Source organism: Bufo bufo, chromosome 6 (genome assembly GCF_905171765.1).
Source record: "Bufo bufo chromosome 6, aBufBuf1.1, whole genome shotgun sequence".
Classification (NCBI taxonomy): Eukaryota; Metazoa; Chordata; class Amphibia; order Anura; family Bufonidae; genus Bufo; species Bufo bufo.
Window position 1 is genome coordinate 55,211,123 of NC_053394.1, and position 20,752 is coordinate 55,231,874.

The window sequence follows — 20,752 nt, forward strand, 5'->3', positions numbered from 1 at the left end:
TGCCATGAGAGCCAGGCCAAGCAGGTGGCAGTCAGGGTGCTGGTGAAGGATGACCATAGACAGTACTGCCCAGAGGATGCCATCTCTGCTGTCCATATACCAGGCAGTATTGCCCCTTCAATCATATACCGCCTGCCCTCCTGGTCAGGGTGACCAGGCAGGCAGGCGGTATATGAAGGGGTAATACTGGTGGTAGGCCTGGTATTCTGAAGACCATCTGCTTGTAAGTTACATATGACAAAAGCCTGGAAGCGTTCAGGTACAGAACACAACATTTTATTTGTTGGCGACAAAACGCTAATTAACATATTTCTGAATGCTGAGACTATAACAAAGGGGTGCAAAAATAACATAGAATTAATAGACATTCAAGTGAAATAAGAAGAATTGGTCTTTCCTTTTGTGGTGGCCCTGTAAACAAACGGGGTTCTGTTCCACCCTCTTATATCTGCAGTTAGGCTTCATACACGTGCCCGTTTTATAATTCCATGTAGGAGGTTGCATTCTGCATGAAAGTTTTTTTTTCCCCCAAAGCTTCTTTTTGGAAACCATTTTTTGGTTCCACTTACAGTATAGGAAAGCATTATCGGTAATTAAGAAATATCTACTGTAGCTGTCTATCAAATAAATTATGGAAAATGATCATGGGTGTATGACTAATGTGGTGCATTGAATAATGTTTACATTAAAGGGCTTCTGTCACCCCACTAAACTCATATTTTTTTTGTGTACTTATAATCCCTATCCTGCGATATATCTATATATTATGTTATTAATCATTTTGGTTCAGTAGATATGTCAAAAAACGTACTTTTATAATATGCTAATTACCTGTCTACCAGCAAGTAGGGCGTCTACTTGCTGGTAGAAGCTGCAAAAAACCGCCCCCTCCTCCTGTTGATTGACAGGGCCAGCCGCGATCTCCTCCTCCGACTGGCCCTGTCAGCATTTCAAAAATCGCGCGCCTGTGTTGATTCGGCGCAGGCGCTCTGAGATAAGGAGGCTCGCCTCCTCAGCACTCCCTCAGTGCGCCTGCGCACTGTCAATCAACAGGAGGAGGGGGCGGTTTTTTGCTGCTGCTACCAGCAAGTAGGCGCCCTACTTGCTGGTAGACAGGTAATTAGCATATTATAAAAGAACGTTTTTTGACATATGTACTGAGCGAAAATGATTAATAACATAATGTATAGATATATCGCAGGATAGGGATTATAAGTACACAAAAAAAAAAAGAGTTTAGTGGGGTGACAGAAGCCCACACCATAGTCACCAGGTCCAGAACAACTACAGCTTATTATATCAGTTCTGGTGAGCATAATCAGCCCCTTCAAGCTTTTTGCAGTAAACCCTGTGTTTTCAGAGAAAATTCGGTGTTTACATTACTGCCTAGGAATACATCCACTGACCACTCCTCATATGGCAGCTAGAGGTACTTCCTAGGGCAGTGCTGCACACTGTGACTGCAGACTGGAATAAAAGTACCATTTTATTATATATGAGGGGGCAAGGAGGGAGAGGGGAGGCAGAGGGAGCCATAGAACCAGGGATACAACTTTGTATTCCTGGCACTTATAATATCCATTTAAGCTTTTCCATCACGTTGCACAGCTCATGCGTTATTATACTTTGTGATAATAAATTTGCCCCTCCCCTTCATTACATTCTCAGAAACAAGCAGAGCATGGATGTCAATAAAATTATGCCCCCCCCCTGGAAAAATTTCTGCGGACGCCCATGCGCCGCATTCACAGGAGAAGCGATAGATAACCCCTCTTGTTTTGCAATTGATGTAATATTGAATGGAATATATTTTCCCCGTATTATTACTCGTGAAGTGCGGACCAGCCTGGATGTATTTGCAGGCCACACACCCACTACACTTGAAACAGCCTTTGGTACGTGTTTGTTGGTCTAACCATAAACAGCCAGAGGGGGTTAGTGGTAGGAATTCACTATGCACCAATCTATCACGCAGTCTTCGCCCGCGACAGTACGTGATGTGTGGATAGTCCCCCACCACTGCTTTCAGATCAGGATGCATAGTGAGAATTCCCCAGTGTTGGATCACCACCTTCCATATCTGCTGTGCTGCCTTGTCATATGTAGTAGAGTAAAGGATCCCAGCAGACGTGACTTGATGCTCGTAACAAGTTTATTGACAAAGTAACAATATGTCCCGTATTCTAGGACGCGTTTCGGCTATGGTAGCCTTTTTCAACAGGTAAATGTCCATTACAAAACACAGGTTAATATACACCTATAATGCCAGGGATAGGGAACCTCCCAGTGACATCAGACCCGGGAAGGGGTGGTACATACAAAGTAACAAAAAAGTAACAAAGAATATATATAAAGGAAACCGTGTAGCGGCAATGTATCAAGACACTTATATTATATTGTATATTATAGATACCATCTCAGATGAGAGATCCTTCATTGAGTGGAAGATGTCTAAAAAATAATAATAATGATATACAGTACAGACCAAAAGTTTGGACACACCTTCTCATTCAAAGAGTTTTCTTTATTTTCATGACTATGAAGGCATCAAAACTATGAATTAACACATGTGGAATTATATACATAACAAACAAGTGTGAAACAATTGAAAATATGTCATATTCTAGGTTCTTCAAAGTAGCCACCTTTTGCTTTGATTACTGCTTTGCACACTCTTGGCATTCTCTTGATGAGCTTCAAGAGGTAGTCCCCTGAAATGGTCTTCCAACAGTCTTGAAGGAGTTCCCAGAGATGCTTAGCACTTGTTGGCCCTTTTGCCTTCACTCTGCGGTCCAGCTCACCCCAAACTATCTCGATTGGGTTCAGGTCCAGTGACTGTGGAGGCCAGGTCATCTGGCGCAGCACCCCATCACTCTCCTTCATGGTCAAATAGCCCTTACTTTCAAAGTTTTCCCAATTTTTCGGCTGACTGACTGACCTTCATTTCTTAAAGTAATGATGGCCACTCGTTTTTCTTTACTTAGCTGCTTTTTTCTTGCCATAATACCAATTCTAACAGTCTATTCAGTAGGACTATCAGCTGTGTATCCACCTGACTTCTCCTCAATGCAACTGATGGTCCCAACCCCATTTATAAGGCAAGAAATCCCACTTATTAAACCTGACAGGGCACACCTGTGAAGTGAAAACCATTTCAGGGGACTACCTCTTGAAGCTCATCAAGAGAATGCCAAGAGTGTGCAAAGCAGTAATCAAAGCAAAAGGTGGCTACTTTGAAGAACCTAGAATATGACATATTTTCATTGTTTCACACTTGTTTGTTATGTATATATTTCCACATGTGTTAATTCATAGTTTTGATGCCTTCAGTGTGAATCTACAATTTTCATAGTCATGAAAATAAAGAAAACTCTTTGAATGAGAAGGTGTGTCCAAACTTTTGGTCTGTACTGTATATTAGATAACCAATTCTTCCTGTAGGGCTGACCTAAATGCAGGTCTGAGGACCTTATCCGGATAGCCGCGTTGTAAAAATCTGGTTCATAAACATGTTCTGTTTAAAAAAAAAAAATTCAATTAAAAAAAACACCACCAAATGAAAAAAAGTACAAGTGGCCAAAAACACTTTTGTGTATCTTACATCTGGAGCTGGAATTTTTTTCATCATAAAGCGCAAGTGTAAAAAAATAAAAAAAATTCTATCAAAAGTGCCGAAAAACACCACCAAAAACCTATGTGTGAATCCACTCTAAGACTGGTTTGCAAGTTACCACAACCCCATGATTGCAAAAACAAAATCCAACTGCTGGATTTTTGGAGTTTTTAGGGCTCATGCCACGAGCATGTGAGCCCCGTGTTGCGGGGAGCAATGCACAGACACCATCTGTGTGCAAACCGATTGCAGATGCAGATCTTTTGACTTGAATGGTTCGGCGATCCGCAAAAGATGGTCCGCACCGCAAAATAATGGACATATGCCTTTTTTTTTTTTTGTGGTGAAATCCCAAGGAAGAGCTTTGCAGTGCTTCCTTGCTCTTCCAATCCGTGCCTGCACTCAGCACCAATCTGTATCTTGAGGATTGTGTCCGGACCCATTCAAGTCAATGGGTGCTCGTATATTGCGGACCCACTGTTTGTGGTCCGCAATACGGGCACGGGGCACGAGCATGAGCCCTTAGGGTCACGGTGGTGACAACCTATGAGTTGTCCTGCAGAACCATTCAGTTAAACCCATCGTGTAGTCCCACTGATCATACATTATAATGAAATAAATATATTTTACTATTTTATTTCTAATTTATTCTGAGTATTTCCCGCCTTCCCACTGCCCAGTGATGCCCTTTTCCTTAGCAGTCATGTCAGGAGTTAATATGTTTTGTATTAGAGTCATCAATCTAACCAGTTTAATTAAAGTGCTCAGCTGCATAGGCGAGAGGTCAGGTCAGCTCTGCTAGACCCTGCGGTCAGAGTTGATTATACACCGCAGAGACATGATGCACTGGTCCAGCTGAGGGCCCAGCATGCAGCAGCCATTCACAATACCTACAGGGAGAAAAATGTAATGTGCATAAAAACAAAAATCTAAAAATATTTTATTGCACATATATTGCAGTAATACTTCATTTGAAATGCTGAATTGATTACATGATTACATAGTGATGCTTTCATCCAATAACCCATTTCATCCCCCCCCCCCCCCCCCCCCCCCAACATAAAAGGTTAAGGCTGCATTAACCCCTTAAGGAGCGGGCCTATTTTATTTTTTGCATTTTTTATTTTTGCTCCCCTCATTCTAATAGTCAGAACTTCTTTATGTTTCCATTGATATAGCCATATGAGGGGTTATTATTTGCAGGGCAAGATACATTTTTAATTATGCCAATTACTTTACCACGTCTTGTATTGGAAAATGGAAAAAAAAATTATTGTGGGGTAAAATTGAAAAATAAAAACCACAATTCTTCCAAGGTTTTTTGGGTTTTGACATTACGCCGTTCAATGTGCACTAAAAATGACACGAGCTCCATATTCTGCGATTAAATTTGATTACGGAGATACCAAACTTGTATAGTTGTTTGTTTTTTTTTATTCTTATTGCATTTTCACATTAACAACCATACAAAGAGGACTATCAGTTACCATCTTAGTAAAGTTAACATCATACAGAAATTACATATGTTTTAGCTAATATTCCACAAAAGGACTTTCACACCCCCTCCCTCCCAACTCCACCATTTCTCAAAAACACTAGTGCATAGGTCCAGATGATGTTACTTTCACAATTATACCTCACATAACATAGACAAATAGCACCCTGTCACCAGGGTGTAGTGACACAAGCCATCTCACCATATGCGCAAGAGTCCCAGAGTTCCTTTACTGCCAGGTAATAAATACCAATTAGTATACAGTTAGGTCCATATATATTTGGACAGAGACAACATTTTTTTATTTTTGTTCTGTACATTACCACAATGGATTTTGAACAAAACAACTCAGATGCAGGTGAAGTTCAGACTTTCCCCTTTTTTTATATATTCTTTATTCAAGCAATAAATACACAAATCACAGAAACAAAATGCACCAAACGGATATGCCACTGACTATACTGGCTAGTCATAAATGCAGATATTAAAAGCTGAGACTTTTGCCAATATATTCCTGTCAGGAAAATATCGGAGCCCATCATGCACCACGTCACGGTCTCTCAGCATGGCAAGGGTCCTACCACTACGCTAACTATGGTGTGAACAAGGTCTGAAGGTGATGAAATCCAGCTCACAGCCAAGCTTCCACACAACCGCATAGCAACAACTAATGCAATGTGAACAAAGCAAGACTGTAAGCCACACCCATATCAGACCATGTGATGGAGGTTACCAGGTGCAAAAGGATGTTTAAATGCCAGGTAAAGGCACATTCAATACATATAAAACAAAATCACAGAAATATAGTGGCAAATATGGGGGAGCTGCTCAAACCCCAAACACTAGCGTGTTTTTCATTGGGGGAGCAGTCCCACCGCATGTGGACCGCAGCAAGCGACTATCCCCAGAAAAAAAATGCGTACAATGGAGGATGCCGGCGCGGTCCACATGCACCACAAAGGCGTCCTACACAAACCGAAGCATTGTGCGGATGAAAATATAATTATATAAATCACAGAAAAAAATGCACCAAACGGATATGCCACTGACTATACTAGCTAGTCATACAAGCAGATATTAAAAGCTGAGACTTTTGCCAATATATTCCTATTAGGAACATATCGGAGCCCATCCGATGTGTGGCTTACAGTCTTGCTTTGTTCACATTGCATTAGTTGTCCTGCTATGCGGTTGTGTAGAAGCTTGGCTGTGAGCTGGATTTCATCACCTTCAGACCTTGTTCACACCATAGTTAGCGTAGTGGTAGGACCCCGTGCCATGCTGAGAGACCGTGACGTGGTGCATGATGGGCTCCGATATGTTCCTGACAGGAATATATTGTCAAAAGTCTCAGCTTTTAATATCTGCTTGTATGACTAGCTAGTATAATCAGTGGCATATCCGTTTGGTGCATTTTTTTCTGTGATTTATATAATTATATTTTCATCCGCACAATGCTCCGTTTTGTGTAGGATGCCTTTGTGGTGCATGTGGACCGCGCCGACATCCTCCATTGTACGCATTTTTTTGCTGGGGATAGTCGCTTGCTGCGGTCCACATGCGGTGGGACTGCTTCCCCAATGAAAAACACGCTACAGTGTTTGGGGTTTGAGCAGCTCCCCCATATTTGCCACTATATTTCTGTGATTTTGTTCAATAAATACACAAGCAAAAACAATAAAACAAACATATATATATATATATATATATATATATATATATATACAGTACAGACCAAAAGTTTGGAAACACCTTCTCATTCGAAGAGGCAACAAAACTATGAATTAACACATGTGGAATTATATACATAACAAACAAGTGTGAAACAACTGAAAATATGTCATATTCTAGGTTCTTCAAAGTAGCCACCTTTTGATTTGATTACTGCTTTGCACACTCTTGGCATTCTCTTGATGAGCTTCAAGAGGTAGTCCCCTGAAATGGTTTTCACTTCACAGGTGTGCCCTGTCAGGTTTAATAAGTGGGATTTCTTGCCTTATAAATGGGGTTGGGACAATCAGTGGCGTTGAGGAGAAGTCAGGTGGATACACAGCTGATAGTCCTACTGAATAGACTGTTAGAATTGGTATTATGGCAAGAAAAAATCAGCTAAGTAAAGAAAAATTAGTGGCCATCATTACTTTAAGAAATGAAGGTCAGTCAGTCAGCCGAAAAATTGGGAAAACTTTAAAAGTAAGGGCTATTTGACCATGAAGGAGAGTGATGGGGTGCTGGGCCAGATGACCTGGCCTCCACAGTCACCGGACCTGAACCCAATCGAGATGGTTTGGTGTGAGCTGGACCGCAGAGTGAAGGCAAAAGGGCCAACAAGTGCTAAGCATCTCTGGGAACTCCTTCAAGACTGTTGGAAGACCATTTCAGGGGACTACCTCTTGAAGCTCATCAAGAGAATGCCAAGAGTGTGCAAAGCAGTAATCAAAGCAAAAGGTGGCTACTTTGAAGAACCCAGAATATGACATATTTTCAGTTGTTTCACACTTGTTTGTTATGTATATAATTCCACATGTGTTAATTCATAGTTTTGATGCCTTCATAGTCATGAAAATAAAGAAAACTCTTTAAATGAGAAGGTGTGTCCAAACTTTTGGTCTGTACTGTATATACTGTATATATATAAAAAAAATTGAAATATTACCCAAACCCACCCACCCCCAGAGAGCGAGAAAAGGAAAGAGAATTTTAAAAAAAAATAAGAATCTAACCATTAAACTTCTCCATAAATATCTTCCATTTACCCCATAGTCTTTGATGAATATACATTGTATTTATTTTAATGTAACCAGCTTTCTCAATGGAACTATATAAACTCATCATATTTATCCATTCTTTAACAGTGGGCACATCTGTTCTCATCCACCTTCCGGCCACTCATAAACGGGCCAGAAAGAAGGATTTATACACCATAATCTGGTACATTTTCGAGAGATCATACAGAACTTCACCCAACACACAAATATCTCCAATCATCTCAATGAGACCCTGCCAAAATGGTTGTATTTTAGGGCAACGCCACCACATATAGATAATATCTGCTTTAGGACTTTCACATCTTGGACATACACCTGAAATACCCGTTGAGAATTTTTGAAGCCAGTCGGGAGTCACATACCAACGATGCAAGATCATAAATTGAGTAACTCGCTTGCCAGTACCTCCTCCATTGTTCCTCAGTTGATGGACCTAGATCCTTTTCCCATGCTATCTTACTAGAGCATCTTTCCCCCCTATCTATAGCTACTCTTAGTTTTTTATATAATATTGACACCAATCTATAATTACCCCTCCTGTAAAATAAAATTCAACATATCATGTGATCATAATGCCCTAGGTCAGGGATGCACAAATTGCGGATCTCCAGCTGTTGTAAATCTACAACTCCCAGTATGCCCAGTCTGCCTACAGCTATCAGCCTACAACAGGGCATGATGGGATTTGTAGTTTTACAACAGCTGGAGAGCCGCAGTTTGCCTAACACTGCCCTAGGTATCTTATTTTTAACTCATTTAAAGATTGCAACTAATTGTAAATATCTAAACAAACTCTGCCTATCATCACCTAAATTCCCTAGTAACTCTTCTTTTTACTTTAATACCCCATCTTTAATATATTGTGATAAATACCAAAAAAACTTTTGTTGTCCAGTTTTGTTATTCCCCAATGTGTCATGATACCAAAAAGGAGTCAATCGTGTAAAACCCTCCAAACCCAATTGTTTTTTAAGCATGACCCAGGACCCCACTAGGAATTTAACAAATGGAATCCTATATACTGTTTTATTATATAATTGTTCTGAATCAAGAAGAATAATCCTTCGCTAATTCTAAACCCAGGTATTTGAAGTTATCCTGAGGGCCCAAAATTGTTAACCTCTTATCCATTACCTCAATCTTGTCACTCAACGGAAGCAGTATTGATTTATTCTAATTACCATATTTTTCACCCCATAAGACGCACCCCCCCCCCAAAGTGCGTCTTATTGGGTGAATACTAATGAGCTCTTACATTATGGAAGCGCTCATTAGTACTGGAGGACTGGGAAGCGGTGAAGGCTCTGTATGCAACGCTTCCTGGTCCTCGGCTGATGGCTGTGAGGGCGCTCTGTGACCTCACACTGTGCACGCCAGTTCACAGCACAGCTGACAGGAGGAGAAAGAAGATCGCGCTGGAGGAGAGGAGCGGAGGCGCCCAGGAGCAGGAGAGGTAAGTGTTGTTTTTTTTTATGTTCTGTGACTGAGAGGCAACGGGGGCTGAAACATAGCAATGGAAGTTGATATGGGGGCTGAAATATGGCCATGTGGGCTGATATAAGTGCTGAAATATGGCAATGGGGCCTGATAATGAGGGCTGAAATATGGCAATGGGGGCTGAAATATGGCCATGGGGACTGATATAAGTGCTGAAATATGGCAATGGGGCCTAATAATGAGGGCTGAAATATGACAATTGGGGCTGAAATATGGCCATGGGGGCTGAAATATGGCCATAGGTGCTGAAATATGGCAATGGGGGCTATTATGGGGGGTGAAATATGGCAATGGTGGCTGATATGGTGGATGATGAGAGGCATATGGGGACTGATGAGAGCCATGGGGGCTGACATGGGGGCTCATGAGAGGCATGGGGCTCTTATATGAGGTCTGACTGTGGGTCATTCACATTTGGGTCTAAGCTGAGGTCTGATTGGAAGTCTAATCCGAAGTCTTATTGGGGTCTTATTGACATTGGGGGTCTGATTGGGGCTGTCATCTGAGGTCTGATTAACATTGGGGGTCTGACTGGTGGTCTGACCAGAGGGCAAATGAAAAATATTTTTTTTTATTATTGTCCTCCTCTAAAACCTATGTGCGTCTTATGGGCCAGTGTGTCTTATGGGCCGGCGCGTCTTATAGGGCGAAAAATACGGTAATTGTCATCCCCGAGAAGCTACCAAATTCATCCATCAATGCTATAAGATAATTTAAAATAACATTAGTATCACCAAGAAAAAAAAGAACATCGTCTGCATAGAGTGATAATTTATCCTCTCTTCTCCTCACTCCAAATCCCTGCAAACCTGAATCCTGTCTGATCTTAATTGCCAATGGTTCCACCACCAGGGCGAAAAGCAGTGGCGTAGGGATCGCCATAGCAACCATAGCAGTGGCTATGGGGCCCGTCCGACCGCATTCTTTTTTATTTTATTTTTATTAACACACACAGACACTACTACACACAGGCAGCCAGGAGGTGGCGTAACTACCGGGGAAGCAGCTGCTTCGGGGCCCGACAGTTTATTTTCAAGTTAGTTAAATATCGATGTCTTAATGTTCAGGGCCCCCTTCACAGCAGCGGTCTTAATGTTCAGGCCCCCTCGCTAATGTGATCTAATCGTACTGTATAAGTCTCCTGATGTGTCTGGGATTCGAACCCACAACCTCCAATGTATGAGTGTATCAGAGGCAAAGCATTTACCCTCACAACCATAAAGGAGGCATTGCAACTGATTGAAAAAAATTTGACACTTCTACTGGCTAAGTGTACAACTATACACATGACAGCTGCCCCAACACACCCAGCACTGCTATATCTCTATATGACAGCTATCCCAGCACACTCAGCTCTGCTATATCTCTATATATGAGCAGCTGTCATGTGTATAGATGTACACTTAGCCAGCTATAACATAGAAGTCTCATATTTTTTCAGTCAGCAGCAAGCCATTTCTTATGGTCTTGTGGTTAGATGCTTTGCCTCTGATACAGAAGGTCATGGGTTTGAATCCCAGCAGAAATCCCAGCAGCCACAGGAAGAGGCTGCATCGCATCGCTGACAGAAGTGTTTATTTTATTTTTTTTAATACCCGACTGTTACTGCCATGGGGGGAGCGGGGGGCACTTGATACTGGCACATGGGGGGAGGGGGGAAGGCACCTGATACTGTGGATGGCACTGTTTAGGGGAGGGGGATCTGTGTATGGCACTATTTAGGGGAGGGGGATCTGTTGATGGCACTATTTAGGGGAGGGGGATCTGTGGATGGCACTGTTTAGGGGAGGGGGATCTGTGGATGGCACTGTTTAGGGGAGAGGGATCTGTGGATGGCACTATTTAGGGGAGGGGGATCTGTGGATGGCACTATTTAGGGGAGGGGGATCTGTGGATGGCACTATTTAGGGGAGGGGGATCTGTGGATGGCACTATTTAGGGGAGGGGGATCTGTGGATGGCACTATTTAGGGGAGGGGGATCTGTGGATGACACTATTTAGGGGAGGGGGATCTGTGGATGGCACTATTTAGGGGAGGGGGATCTGTGGATGGCACTATTTAGGGGAGGGGGATCTGTGGATGGCACTGTTTAGGGGAGGGAGATCTGTGTATGGCACTATTTAGGGGAGGGGGATCTGTTAATGGCACTGTTTAGGGGAGGGGGATCTGTGGATGGCACTGTTTAGGGGAGGGGGATCTGTGGATGGCACTGTTTAGGGGAGAGGGATCTGTGGATGGCACTATTTAGGGGAGGGGGATCTGTGGATGGCACTATTTAGGGGAGGGGGATCTGTGGATGGCACTATTTAGGGGAGGGGGATCTGTTGATGGCACTATTTAGGGGAGGGGGATCTGTGGATGGCACTATTTAGGGGAGGGGGATCTGTGGATGGCACTATTTAGGGGAGGGGGATCTGTGGATGGCACTATTTAGGGGAGGGGGATCTGTGGATGGCACTGTTTAGGGGAGAGGGATCTGTGGATGGCACTGTTTAGGGGAGGGGGGATCTGTTGATGGCACTGTTTAGGGGAGGGGGATCTGTGGATGGCACTGTTTAGGGGAGAGGGATCTGTGGATGGCACTATTTAGGGGAGGGGGATCTGTGGATGGCACTATTTAGGGGAGGGGGATCTGTGGATGGCACTATTTAGGGGAGGGGGATCTGTAGATGGCACGGGGGGGGGCCATAATTTTTTTTTGCTATGGGGCCCATGCATTTCTAGCTACGCCCCTGGCGAAAAGTAAAGGAGAGAGGGGACAACCCTGCCTCATGCCCCTCTCAATACCAAAACTCTCAGACACTTGACCATTAACAGATATCCGTACTCTCGGGTCATTATAAATAATCTTCACCCACTTGGTAAACTCAGATCCAAAACCAAAGCAACCCAGAGTTTCCCACAAAAAAAACCATTCCACACTATCAAAAGCTTTTGTCTCATCTAGCGACAGGATAGAGCAGCCATCAGCATCATCATTACCCACCCATTGAATATTGGCAAAAATTCTGAAAAGGTTTAAAGAAGTAGATCTTCCAGGAATAAATCTGTTTTGATCCTCATGCACCAAGTGCGTAATTACCCCCTTCAATCTCTTCGCCAAAATCTATTCGCTCAAAACTCTCTATCTCTTTTGTATAATTCTACAAGTAATCCATCTGGACCTGCTGTTTCACCAAGTGGAGATTCAGCTTTTGCAGATAGCACCTCACTCAATGAAATGGGACTGTCTAATGCTTCCCGTTTTTTTTGGGATATTCCCCAAAAACATTTCAATCTATTGTAATCAATTTGGATGTGTGTTGAGTACAGATCCCCATAATATTCTCTAAACACCACTAATATCTTGTCTGGATCTCATTATGTATTATGCCCCCTGTAAGAAGGTACCTGGAATCATTGTGGATGGAAGATATGTGTCACCAAGGTTCCTGGCCTTGGTGAAGTAAGAGACAGTATTTTATGTGTCAGCAGCAGATATTGCTAATTGACACCTAAAGATTTAGCATGGCTGTTATAGCTGATCCGGGACGGCTCTTACTGGGAGTAGTCAAAGTGCTGGGTGGGTGACTACTCCCCATGCTCCAGGCCGGGTTTTGCCAGGCATAAAAAACAGCCAGTACTACCAGGTGTGTGGATTTACCTCCCTCTGACAGTGGAGCTCAGGAGTCTGTGTGCTGTGAACTGAGGGCTGTGCTGGGATTTGAGGTTTATGCTGGGCTGGAGGACTCAGGCCCCTCTAAAGGCGAACAGGCCGCCTATGGACTTGATGAGGCTGAACTGCTAACAGGGTGCGAATTAACACCCAGGAAAAAAGGTGACTTTTATTGTTTATGGACTTTCCTTGTGTGTGAACAAACACCAAGCCACCTCTGTTTTGTGATGCACCTTATCTGCATTTTGTTATACACCAATGTGTGAATAAACAGAGCTGTTTGATTCAAGAACTGTGTACTTTGCCTCTATACTGCATCCGCTAGTCCAAACTACCAAAGCGAATCCCCACACCCCTTATCTCGAATTGCAGACATGTTTGCCACTTTTTCCATCTAACTAATGATCCCAGACAAGAATTTACAAGGCCTACCCCCCTCCCAATGTCTTCTAGATTTAATAAATAAGTAAGTGTTCTGTGCTTTTTCTCTAAGATAGTTATCATAATTATTAGATGCCACCAACCAAGCTTCTCTTGATTCCAGTTTTTTGAATTATCATCCTCTTATCCATATTTCCCACTGTTAACTTTAAATCATCTTCCTTCTTTTTAAACACTTTTTTTAATTCTATAATCTTTTTATTTAGTAGTCCTCTCACATAAGCCTTGGCAGCATCCCAGACCTCATTTACCCAAGCAGAATCCTTGTTTATCTCAAAGAAAATAATTAACTCTTTTTCAAAATTGGCCTCTAGCCCCATTAGGTTAAGCCAGATAGGACTAACCGAGTAAGCTTTACAAATGCCAATCGCAACTTCTGCCCTTGAACCCACTATTATTAAAACTAGGCAATGGTCTGAGATGCACCTTGGCTCATACGAGACCACCACTCTGCTCTGAAATGTCAAATACCAAATCAATCCTGGAAAGGGAGTCATAATTTTTACTATAACAAGAATACTCTTTCAATAATAGATTATGAGTTCTCCATATATCCCACCAACCAAGCTCTTGGAATAACTTCATCAATGACGTAGTCCCTGTTTTTTTTACTTATCTTTCTTGGACAATCTATCCAGATCATCGTTCATCGTACAGTTGAAATCTTCCAACAATAGCAATGGACAATTATGTTTATCCTGTAAAAAATCAAGTTTTAACAACACCTCATGTCTATAAGGAGGTGGGATATAAATCCCTGCCACTACCCATCTTACTTTCTCAAAACATCCATACAGGAAGACGTAACGCCCCTCTACATCAATCCTTTGAGAAATAATTGAGCATGGTATATCTTTATGGATAAGGATACTAACCCCTCTACTATACCCACTGTAAACAGAGAAAAATTGATAAGATATCCATTTCCTTTTAAAAAGGCCTAATCTATCCTTTAGCATATGGGTCTCCGTTAGACATATTATGGCTGGTAGATATCTACCTATTACACCGAACACAGCAAAATTCTTCACTTTCTTCCCCAATCCTCTTACATTCCAAGATAAGATTTTAATCACTGATAACCTTTATATTAATACAAAATCAATCCCAAAATTTTTTTCCCCCATTCCTTCTCGCCCTCTCCCCTCTGGTGTATCACTCCCCCGTAAGGACTTAACACCCTACTATACTGACTCAAAATCCACCCCCCCATCCCCGTCCCTGTCTATTTCTCTCAAAAATCAATTACCTACTTCACCCTCTATTACAACAATACCTCTCAGCAAGTCATAAACCCACAGTTTCCATCCACTTATTCACCTCCTGAGATGAAGAAAAAAACCTGACCTGATCTTTATATACAATTCTAAGTTTAGCAGGATACAAAAGAGAGTACGCTATATCCGCCTGACGGAGTGTACGTTTAACATCAATGTATTTCTCTCTCTCTTTTTGAGTTATGGAAGAGTAGTCCGGATAAACGGACACTTTTGATCCCTGTATTTCCACTAATTCAAGTGATCTTATTTTATGCATAACAACCTTAAACAGCGTAATTTTTGCTATTATTGTTCTTGGATAATTACCCACTACATTTTTTCATTGGTATCCTATGTGCTCTCTCAACTGTAAATGAATTACAGAGATTTTCCCCACCAACCACCTCAATAATCCAGTTTTGAATATATTGTGCACAGTTTGCACCCTCCATTTTTTCAGGTATTCCTATAAATCTAATGTTTGATCTCCTGTCCCTATCTTCCAGCTCTGTAATTTTCTTGCTAAGGGCCTCATTCTCCCTTTTCAGGCTCTTAAGGTATTTAACCGCTGCGAGCATTTGATTTTCTAGCACACTTACCATCATCTCTAATCAACTGTACATCACTTCAGCTTTTAATTCTCCCATTTGTTTTGTTATCATCTCCAACACTAAATTAGATTTAGACACTGCTGACATGATGTCAGATCATGTACGGGAATATGTGGGATCCATTGGCGATGGTAACACCACTTCAGAATCTTCCATATCCTCATCACTCCACACCAGATTTTTTATTTGGGGGTTGGACCTATTTTGCCCCTTATTAACTACAGTAGGCCGAGCTTGGAGAAATATATTTTGTCTTCACCCCCTCTTTTCCCCTTTCTTTAGTGGCAGAGCTCAATTAATACAATTAACAATCCCATAAATCCTCCACATATTAGATTTAGTTCAACATCCGCCACACACAGATCCTTTCGTTTCTTGATTGTCCATAAATAGGCGATAGAGTTCCTCTATGGATATTAGTTGCACATAAGCGATAGTTAATAATTGAGATAAATAATGATTAATTCATAAATATTAGTCCATGTAAGCACAGCAGAGAAACATAAGTCCAAAGCCAATATGTTAACCACCTCCAGACCGCCTAACGCAGGATCGCGTTCCAGAGGCGGCAGCCCTGCACACAGTCACGCATATACGCGTCATCTCGCGAGACGCGAGATTTCCTGTGAACGCGCGCACACAGGCGCGCGCGTTCACAGGATCGGAAGGTAAGCGAGTGGATCTCCAGCCTGCCAGCGGCGATCGTTCGCTGGCAGGCTGGAGATGTGATTTTTTTAACCCCTAACAGGTATATTAGACGCTGTTTTGATAACAGCATCTAATATACCTGATACCTGGTCCTCTGGTGGTCCCTTTTGTTTGGATCGACCACCAGAGGACACAGGTAGCTCAGTAAAGTAGCACCAAACACCACTACACTACACTACACTACACCCCCCCTGTCACTTATTAACCCCTTATGAACCCCTGATCACCCCATATAGACTCCCTGATCACCCCCCTGTCATTGATCACCCCCCTGTAAGGCTCCATTAAGATGTCCGTATGATTTTTACGGATCCACTGATACATGGATCGGATACGCAAAACGCATACGGACGTCTGAATTGAGCCTTACAGGGGGGTGATCAATGACGGGGGTGATCACCCCATATAGACTCCCTGATCACCCCCCTATCATTGATCACCCCCCTGTCATTGATCACCCCCCTGTAAGGCTGCATTCAGATGTCCGTATGTTTTTTACGGATCCACGGATACATGGATCGGATCCGCAAAACACATACAGGTGTCTGAATGGAGCCTTACAGGGGGGTGATCACCCCATATAGACTCCCTGATCACCCCCCTGTCATTGATCACCCCCTTGTAAGGCTCCATTCAGACGTCCGTATGATTTTTACGGATCCACTGATACATGGATCGGATCCGCAAAACACATACGGACGTCTGAATGGAGCCTTACAGGGGGGTGATCAATGACAGGGGGGTGATCAATGACAGGGGGGTGATCACCCCATATAGACTCCCTGATCACCCCCCTGTCATTGATCACCCCCCTGTCATTGATCACCCCCCTGTCAGGCTGCATTCAGATGTCCGTATGATTTTTACGGATACACTGATACATGGATCGGATCCGCAAAACACATACGGACATCTGAATGGAGCCTTATAGGGGGGTGATCAATGACAGGGGGGTGATCACCCCATATAGACTCCCTGATCACCCCCCTGTCATTGATCACCCCCCTGTCATTGATCACCCCCCTGTAAGGCTGCATTCAGATGTCCGTATGATTTTTATGGATCCACTGATACATGGATCGGATCCGCAAAACACATACGGACATCTGAATGGAGCCTTATAGGGGGGTGATCAATGACAGGGGGGTGATCACCCCAAATAGACTCCCTGATCACCCCCCTGTCATTGATCACCCCCCTGTCATTGATCACCCCCCTGTCATTGATCACCCCCCTGTAAGGCTGCATTCAGATGTCCGTATGATTTTTACGGATCCACTGATACATGGATCGGATCCGCAAAACACATACGGACATCTGAATGGAGCCTTACAGGGGGGTGATCAATGACAGGGGGGTGATCACCCCATATAGACTCCCTGATCACCCCCCTGTCATTGATCACCCCCCTGTCATTGATCACCCCCCTGTAAGGCTGCATTCAGATGTCCGTATGATTTTTACGGATCCACTGATACATGGATCGGATCCGCAAAACACATACGGACATCTGAATGGAGCCTTATAGGGGGGTGATCAATGACAGGGGGGTGATCACCCCATATAGACTCCCTGATCACCCCCCTGTCATTGATCACCCCCCTGTCATTGATCACCGCCCTGTCATTGATCACCCCCCTGTAAGGCTCCATTCAGACATTTTTTTGGCCCAAGTTAGCGGAATTTTTTTTTTTTTCTTACAAAGTCTCATATTCCACTAACTTGTGTCAAAAAATAAAATCTCACATGAACTCACCATACCCCTCACAGAATCCAAATGCGTAAAAATTTTTAGACATTTATATTCCAGACTTCTTCTCACGCTTTAGGGCCCCTAGAATGCCAGGGCAGTATAAATACCCCACATGTGACCCCATTTCGGAAAGAAGACACCCCAAGGTATTCGCTGAGGGGCATATTGAGTCCATGAAAGATTGAAATTTTTGTCCCAAGTTAGCGGAAAGGGAGACTTTGTGAGAAAAAAAAATAAAAAATCAATTTCCGCTAAAAATTCTATGAACTCGCCATGCCCCTCATTGAATACCTTGGGGTTTCTTCTTTCCAAAATGGGGTCACATGTGGGGTATTTATACTGCACTGGCTTTTTAGGGGCCCTAAAGCGTGAGAAGAAGTCTGGGATCCAAATGTCTAAAAATGCCCTCATAAAAGGAATGTGGGCCCTTTTGCACACCTAGGCTGCAAAAAAGTGTCACACATCTGGTATCGCCGTACTCAGGAGAAGTTGGGCAATCTGTTTTGGGGTGTCATTTTACATATGCCCATGCTGGGTGAGATAAATATCTTGGTCAAATGCCAACTTTGTATAAAAAATGGGAAAAGTTGTCTTTTGCCGACATATTTATCTCACCCAGCATGAGTATATGTAAAAAGACACCCCAAAACACATTGCCCAACTTCTCCTGAATACGGCGATACCACATGTGTGACACTTTTTTGCAGCCTAGGTGGGCAAAGGGGCCCACATTCCAAAGAGCACCTTTAGGATTTCACAGGTCATTTACCTACTTACCACACATTAGGGCTCCTAGAATGCCAGGGCAGTATAACTACCCCACAAGTGACCCTATTTTGGAAAGAAGACACCCCAAGGTATTCCGTGAGGGGCATGGCGAGTTCCTAGAATTTTTTTTTTTTGTCACAAGTTAGCGGAAAATGATGAGAAGTGGTTTGAAATCAAAATCTGTAAAAAATGGCCGGTGAAATCCGAAAGGTGCTCTTTGGAATGTGGGCCCCTTTGCCCACCTAGGCTGCAAAAAAGTGTCACACATCTGGTATCCCCGTACTCAGGAGAAGTTGGGCAATGTGTTTTGGGGTGTCTTTTTACATATACCCATGCTGGGTGAGAGAAATATCTTGGCAAAAGACAACTTTTCCCATTTTTTTATACAAAGTTGGCATTTGACCAAGATATTTATATAAAGCCATGAAGTTAGTGGAACAAATAGTCAAATATGTTAGAGTGTAAAACAAGCATGTCAAACTCAAAGGCTAACATGGGCCAAAAAAACTAAATTTTAGTTTATGTGGGCCGCATCAAAAAAAAAATAATTTTTTTTTACAATATAATGCAGACGGATCCGTTCTGAACAGATCCACCGTCTGCATTATATGAGCGGATCCGTCTCAGACGGATCCGCTGTGAACGCAAGTGTGAAAGTAGCCTTAGGGGCGAGAACCTGGGATCTTTCATCCCTTGTCCTATTCAGCTCTATCAGGGTGAATAGGACTTCACACTGTCCCTGCTGCTCTGTGCCTTGTGCACACAGCATCAGGGATGTTACCATGGCAACCAGGGCTTCTGTAGCATCCTGGCTGCCATGGTAACTGATCGGAGCCCCAGGCTCACACAGCTGGGGCTCCGATCAGAAGCTGCCACTGCACCACCAATGAGGGGGAGGGGAGAGGTCCCTGTGGCCACTGCCACCAATGATTTTAATACTGAGGGAGTTGAGAGGGGCTGGCGCACTGTGCCACCAATGATTTTAATGGGATGGGGGGTTGAGGGGGGGGGCACACTGCACCACCAATGATAAATTACCCCTTTATACAGGAGGTTGGTACTGGCAGATCAGCAGTTAACCCCTCAGGTGCGGCACCTAAGGGGCAATGCGATTCTGCTGCCGGCACCCGCCTCCTGTATTGTGTTAAAGACTGACTTTCACTATCAGGCCACACAGAGCCACACTATCAGGCTGTAGCGCTGTCAAATCGCAGCGCAGGGAGAAGGAACGCCCACTAGTGAAGCTGATGTCTCCTCCCATCGCTCCGATAGTAATCAGCAGCATGTGGAGCAGGAGAGGAGACAGTAATGGAGCACTGCAGGCGAACGGAGCGGCGCCCAGGACTAATGGTGAGTGCTGAGACATCGCTGGGCGCAGCTCTGTGTGGGAAATGGGAATAGTCCTATCATTGGTGGCTCAGTGCGCCCGCCCCTCCTCCGCCCCTCTCTCCTCATTGGTGGCGCAGTGCGCCCGCCCCTCCTCCCCCCCCTCTCTTCTCATTGGTGGCAGCGGCAGCAGTACAGGGGGAGGGACAGCTTCCTTCTCTCCGTGCTGCTGAGAGAACATGAGCGCGCCGATAGCAGCGCGCTCATGTTCAGAGATACTAGACTGCCGGGCCGCAAAGATACCCAGGGTGTAAAACATCAGCCATCACAGGGTTATTGAAGATCAGGGTTAATTAAGCAGACGCCATTAGAGATTGATTCACGTCCCTTCTTATATTACGGTTATCTGCCAACCTTCATTCAACCGGAATACAACCCGCGCTCCAACAACCCTGAATCTCACCCCCCTTTACATCTCAGGGTGATATATGCAAAAAGGCTTCCATGCAGACCACGCGACATTCCCCTACCAAAGGGCAGACAGAAAAGCAGCTTCACCCAGGCGTCCCTCCTCGTCCGGACAGGTCGTACAGATCCCATCTGTTTCAGTGAGGAAGAGTTCCCCCGCTGTCCTCCAGGTAACATTCTCTCCCCCCCTTTCTACTTCTTGACCGCCACATACTGAAGAGTCATAAAGCAGCCCGCAGATGGTATTCGCCTGAGACAGGCTTCATTCGGAGGAGCAGAGGCACAGCCAAACGGGGAGATTCATCCGGACTTGGGGAACACTGAGAGGCAAGACACGTGGAACCCACGCCAGGTAGTTGCAGGCGCTTCAAGAAAGCTCACTCATCGTG